The sequence below is a fragment of the Nicotiana attenuata genome, unplaced genomic scaffold (assembly GCF_001879085.1).
Source record: "Nicotiana attenuata strain UT unplaced genomic scaffold, NIATTr2, whole genome shotgun sequence".
Classification (NCBI taxonomy): domain Eukaryota; kingdom Viridiplantae; phylum Streptophyta; class Magnoliopsida; order Solanales; family Solanaceae; genus Nicotiana; species Nicotiana attenuata.
In genome coordinates this window covers 50,690-56,688 of record NW_017670880.1, presented here as the reverse complement: position 1 = coordinate 56,688, position 5,999 = coordinate 50,690, and positions in this window count along the sequence as shown.

The window sequence follows — 5,999 nt, the reverse complement described above, 5'->3', positions numbered from 1 at the left end:
TAACGTAACTTAAGTTAGTAGTGTGTAGTGGTGGTGGTGGTGGTGGTGGTGGGGTGGGGNGGGGGTTGCGCTGACATTATGTTACTATACATTTATGGCCTTTAATCTCAGGCCACCAAGACATTCTTGAGATTTGCAGAAGTAGCATCAGCGTATTATCACAACTTAATTTATATACTTAGGGCCGTTGGTACATGGGATAAGTATAATAATTTCGGGATAGAATTTGGGATTAATTTTATCCCATGTTTGATTTGGAGTATTATCTAATCCCAAGTTAACTTTTACACTAAAAGAGTGAGATTAGTTATCACATATAAAAGATGGGATAACTAATCTCATGGAATATTCTACCCCATGGGATATCCCACCTAGGGTTGTTCAAAACCCAACCGAAATCGTTAACCAAATCGAGCCGATGGTTTATTGGCTTATTGGTATCCGATTATTAGGGTAATGGATGGTGAACGAATTGAGATTTTATAATTAATGGCTTAACGGTTTAGGAGCCGATTACTCATTTTTCTTATCGGGTAAGCGGTTAACCCGTTAAGAATTTTTATATTTATACTTTTAACCCTATGTATATAAAGTACTATTGAAAGTAATTTGTTGAATTGTCCGCTGGTTTATACGTAATAGTTGGATTGTCTGGTTTTATGTCCTTTTTTGCATGCATCTAACAAATTAAAGTCTAATTTTCTGAACTTTTAGTTTTACAATCTGAATTTCTTGTGAAGAACGAATGTTACTAAAAGTTTGATTGATTCATATGTGTATGAATAGTCTTGAATATGAACTAGATTGGAACTTGGAAGAAGACTCTTCGAAACAAAAATACGGTTAGATCTTAGACGATATTAAAAATTTGGTATTGATTTGAAATTCTTTGGTATTGACTGAATGATTCTTCAAATAAATTCTATTTGGTTTAGCCGATAAACCGCCCGATAATCGTTAATCCGATACCAATCCGCCCGTTGTCTTATATGATGGCTAGCGGATTACTTTATTTATAATCCAATAACCGATAAACAGAGCCGTTAAGCGTAATTATCCGCCCGATAAATACTCCTAACCCTATCATTGTACCAAACGACCCCTTATGACTTTAGATCTGGGACTACATATTTTGTAAGACTTTGTTTGGTTCCAAAATTAATTTTTGCTTTGAATTATTTTCAAGTGATGCGTGTCTTGCCTGGAAACTAGTGACCGACTTATCAATTTATGTGATTAACTACTAAGGGCTGATGAAGCCATACAAGAGTAACCGTGTTCTGGGCAAAGCGATAAACCTATTTGAAGTGGCTTATTTCATACCACAGAAGTCCTATATATATCTGAATAATTAAGGATAAGGGAAACAGTCCGGATCACCAGCTAATAAAGCGCTTAATAATCGCTTAGTGATAATGTTTGCCTAAAAACAGTCACCCTTGAAAGAGCGCGTAATAACTTACTGGTAGAGCGCTCTTGCACAGAAAGCAAGTACGGGATATAAGCAAATGAATATCCAAATCGGCTTACGAGGTTTTAAGTTCGTTGTCATCTGACATAAATATTGCCTTATTCGCCAATTAAAAGTCAATGCTAGTGAGTCGTCATCCATGACATCAGATTAAACTAAAACCAGATACTTATGCAGAGGAATAATAATTAATCTTCAGTCGCCAATGGACGTGCTATAATATTGGTTCTCTTTATTAGCAACACATTATGATGGAACTGAATTATGAGTTTTGCAGTTGAAAAAGAATAAGCAGCCAGATTCCTTTCAGATACGTGAATCTTTTTTTGGGTATATATGACTTCTAAAGTTTATTTCCTTTAGTGGTTTGTCCGAAGATGCTTTGTGCACTAAACAAGCAAACAATAAAATAAAGATGAGGAATTTTCAGAAATTACTATTGTTTAGTGGTTATTAACTTTCTATAGCTATCATATACATAATTACTTTCTATAGCTACTATTCAGTTGTTATAGTAGTGTATTCGCTGTATTCACGCTGTTGTATTCACGAATACAACAACAAAAACTGCTTAAAAATCTGGACAATCCAGCTGTACATGCATGTATTCGCGCCATATATTCATGAATACAATTGCAAAAAGCGCCTACAATCAGGGCAATCCAGCTGTACGCGCATGTATTCACATGTATTCGCGTAGCTGTATTCATGAATACAGCAGTAAAAAGCGCGTAAAATCAGGACAGTCCAGCTGTACGCGCATGTATTCACATGTATTCGCGCCATGTATCCATGAATACAGTAACGACAATCACCTTAAAAATAGGTATATCTAGCTGTCTAAGAGAGAGGAAAAACATAAATAGCGTATTTCATGCTTTATTTCATGCCTCAATGGTAGTATATACCATAAATACTTATTTTGCTATAAAATATAAAAGGTAGCTATAGAAAATAATATTTTAAAATGATTTTGGTTTATAATAAATAGGGTGTATACATTTGCTATTTTGATTGGACTGGATTAGGGCCCCATATTGATGTAAGAAATTGCAAGATAGATTACTGTTGGGCTAAAACAGCCAAATGACACTCTTAACAAGGTGTGATATTGGCCGCTTTTGGTCAAGCTTATATGGTTTTCCCAAAAATGCATCATTCCATTAAGAGATTCCTACACTTTATATAAAGGCTGACAATCTTTTCAACTATCACTATGAGACTTTATTTGCACGCTCAACTGTTACATCCTTTATATGACATACTTTCTGTTGGACTTTAAGCATTGGGCTTTAAAGACTTTAAGCATTGGGCTTTAAAAGTCTAAGAGTGTGAATTGGAAATGGTGGGAAATAAAATGGAGGGAAATAAAAATTTGAATGAAGTGAGCTTTTATCTTGAACTTTGTCCCTCATTGGTGAGGGACAACTACATTTCTGTGTATATATATAGGATCATTTCTTAGAGCTCTTAAAAGGAGTTGAAGAGAATGAACTCTCGCGCCATCGTCGTCGCTCGCTCGGCTCGGCTTCGGCTTTGGCTTTGGATTTGGATTTGTCAAATGATGGATAAGATTATTTTTTGGAAAAAATTTATTTAATTAATTATTTAATAATTAATTAAAAGCCAGTCAGTTAATTAACGAAATTAACTGAAATCTGAAATCCAAAAAACGCTGAACGTTAATTTTTTCCCTTCTGAATAAACACTTTTCCTGAACAGACATCACACCTCTTCCAATAATTGCCTATAGATTCTGAGGCATGGCTGCATTTTCGATACACTGAAAAATTACAGAACTTCCTTCCTTCTGAAAATCCTGCATTCTATTTCGCAGAATCTTTTCTAAATTCGTAAGTGTGATTTTGCTTCGTTCTTTGAGTTCGTTGGTATCCTGCAGTTTGTATTGCCACTGTTGCAGGAAGGTTTATTCTGTTTCATCCTGGGAGGATTTAATCCATTACCTTGGCAACGTGTGAGGGGGTTAAAATTCCTTAAGGACGCACAAGAAAATTGTGGACTCGGAATATCTTTTATACTTTACTGTTTTCCTAGTTTTTTCTTCTAACAGTCTTTCTGATTTTGTATTTTAACACAGTAGCGTTACAAGCTTAAGGAATTTGACTAACGTTTCTGTGTTGAAATATATATTAAAATGTTATCTATATTTTGTATACTGATTTGGAGACTAAAGCCTTCGTGCTTTCTACTCCAATAATTGTTCTGTCCGGTTTAAAGTATATCAAAACTTTACCGAAATAATAAACGTACGGGTTTGAAGTATATAAAAACTTCACCATTGTTACGTGTTGTATGTTTGGTTTGGTATTCAGTTTGAAGATATCAAAACTTCACTGATTTAACAAAGTTCTGTTTTGTTTTCAACTCTACAGAAAAAAATGACGAATGAAAACTAAACTAATGGAAATGTTGCGGGAACGGGTGCTACCGTTACGAGTGTTGCTGCCTCGTTAAGCCGTTCAACTCCTGCTCATGCTATGGCACCGGCAGAAAAACCCGAAAAATTTTCCGGTATTGACTTAAAACGTTGGCAAATGAAGATGCTCTTCTATCTTACTACGTTGAGTTTGCAGCGATTTATTAAGGAGGATCCTCCGGTCCTGGCTGAGGGCACTCCGGATGACGAACGATTTGTTGTAACTGAAGCATGGAAACATTCTGATTTCTTGTGCAAAAACTATATTTTGAGTTGTTTGGAAGATAGCTTGTACAATGTCTATAGTGTCATGGAAACATCAAAAGCGTTATGGAATGCGCTTGAGAAGAAGTACAAGACTGAGGATGTCGGACTTAAGAAGTTTGTGGCTGCAAGGTTTTTGGATTTCAAGATGATTGACACTAGGTCGGTCATACCTCAAGTTCAAGAATTACAAGTTATTGTGCATGACCTCCTTGCTGAAGGTATGGCCCGAAGCAATAATTTTATTAATAAGATTTATCTTGTTATTAATTATGAATTTACTATTGAAGGTATGGTCATAAATGAGGCCTTTCAAGTTGCCGCTTTCATTGAGAAGTTACCTCCGTTGTGGAAGGACTTTAAGAACTATCTAAAACACAAGCGGAAGGAGATGATACTTGAAGACTTGATTGTTCGTTTGAGGATAGAAGAAGACAACAAAAATGCTGAAAAGAAGTCACGTGGAAACTCGACAATAATAAGGGCTAACATTGTTGAGGAGGCGCCACAAAATAAGAAGAGAAAGAAGGCTTCTGGACCAAAGAATTACCCAAGCAAGAAAAAGTTCAAGGGTAATTGCCACAACTGTGGAAAATCTGGGCATAAGGCCGTGGATTGTCGTGCACCAAAGAATGATAAGAAGAAGAAGAATCAAGCTAACATGGTTGAAAATGCTGAAGAAATGGAGGACTTGTGTGCCATGTTGTCTGAATGCAACTTGGTAGGAAATCCTAAAGAATGGTGGATAGATTCTGGAGCCACCCGCCATGTTTGTGCTAACAAGGAGTTATTTTCTTCTTATGCCCCCGCAGGACCCGATGAGACAATTTTCATGGGAAATTCGTCTATAGCCAAAATTGAAGGATTCGGCAAGATTGCATTGAAGATGACGTCGGGAAAAATAGTGACTCTAAACCAAGTTCTCCATGTTCCAGAAATTCACAAGAATCTTATGTCTACCTCAGTTCTTCACTACAAGAGATAGGACTTTTTGCAGCAACATTTAGTGGCGACTTGATGTGTTGCAACAAATATTATACTTTTAGGAGCGACTTTAGAAGTTGCTGCTGAAAATAAACTTTTAACAACGACTTATTTAAGGCGCCTCTAATATGCGCTACTAATTACTGAATTTTTCTTTCCCGGTAAGACCAAAATTTTAGCTCCAAAGATCTAGCAGCGACCAATTAATAGTTGCCGCAGAAGAACATTTAGGAGCGACTTAGGCGCCACTAATAGAATAATTAAACTTAAAAAGAGAATAAAAAAGAAATTTCTTAATCAAAAGACCTCAAACATATCAAATGTGTCTTTGCTCGATTTCTTTTCTGCAATACCAATTGTTTGCTCCCTTCCTTCTCTGTAAAATTCTCAATGTTCTCTCCGATCGAAAACCTCAAATCTCTCAAATCTATCTACTCAAATCACAAAATGTGAACCATATGGTAGAGATACAAAAGCCCTAATTACAAATTGTGACTCCATCAGGTATGTGCTCAAATCTCAAATCCTTTTTTTTAGTAAATGTATTCTCTAATTTTACCTCAAATTTTTCTGACCCATTGGCAAATCTAGAGAAACCGACAGTCGTCTAAAGCTAAAGAAGGAAGGAGGAAAGTTTGAAATTTGAAAATCATTGCGAGGGTAAGCTGTTCGAAACCGTCCGAAGTTTTGGGTATCTTGAGTTCATTAATTGTGCAAAAAAAAAAGGCTCTTTAGGTTGAATTTACCTGAATTTTAGTTTTAAAGTATGGATTCTGTTCCTTTTGTAAATATTGAGTTTTAATTATATTTTCCGTATGTATTTAATTTGTTAGAAATTGAGTC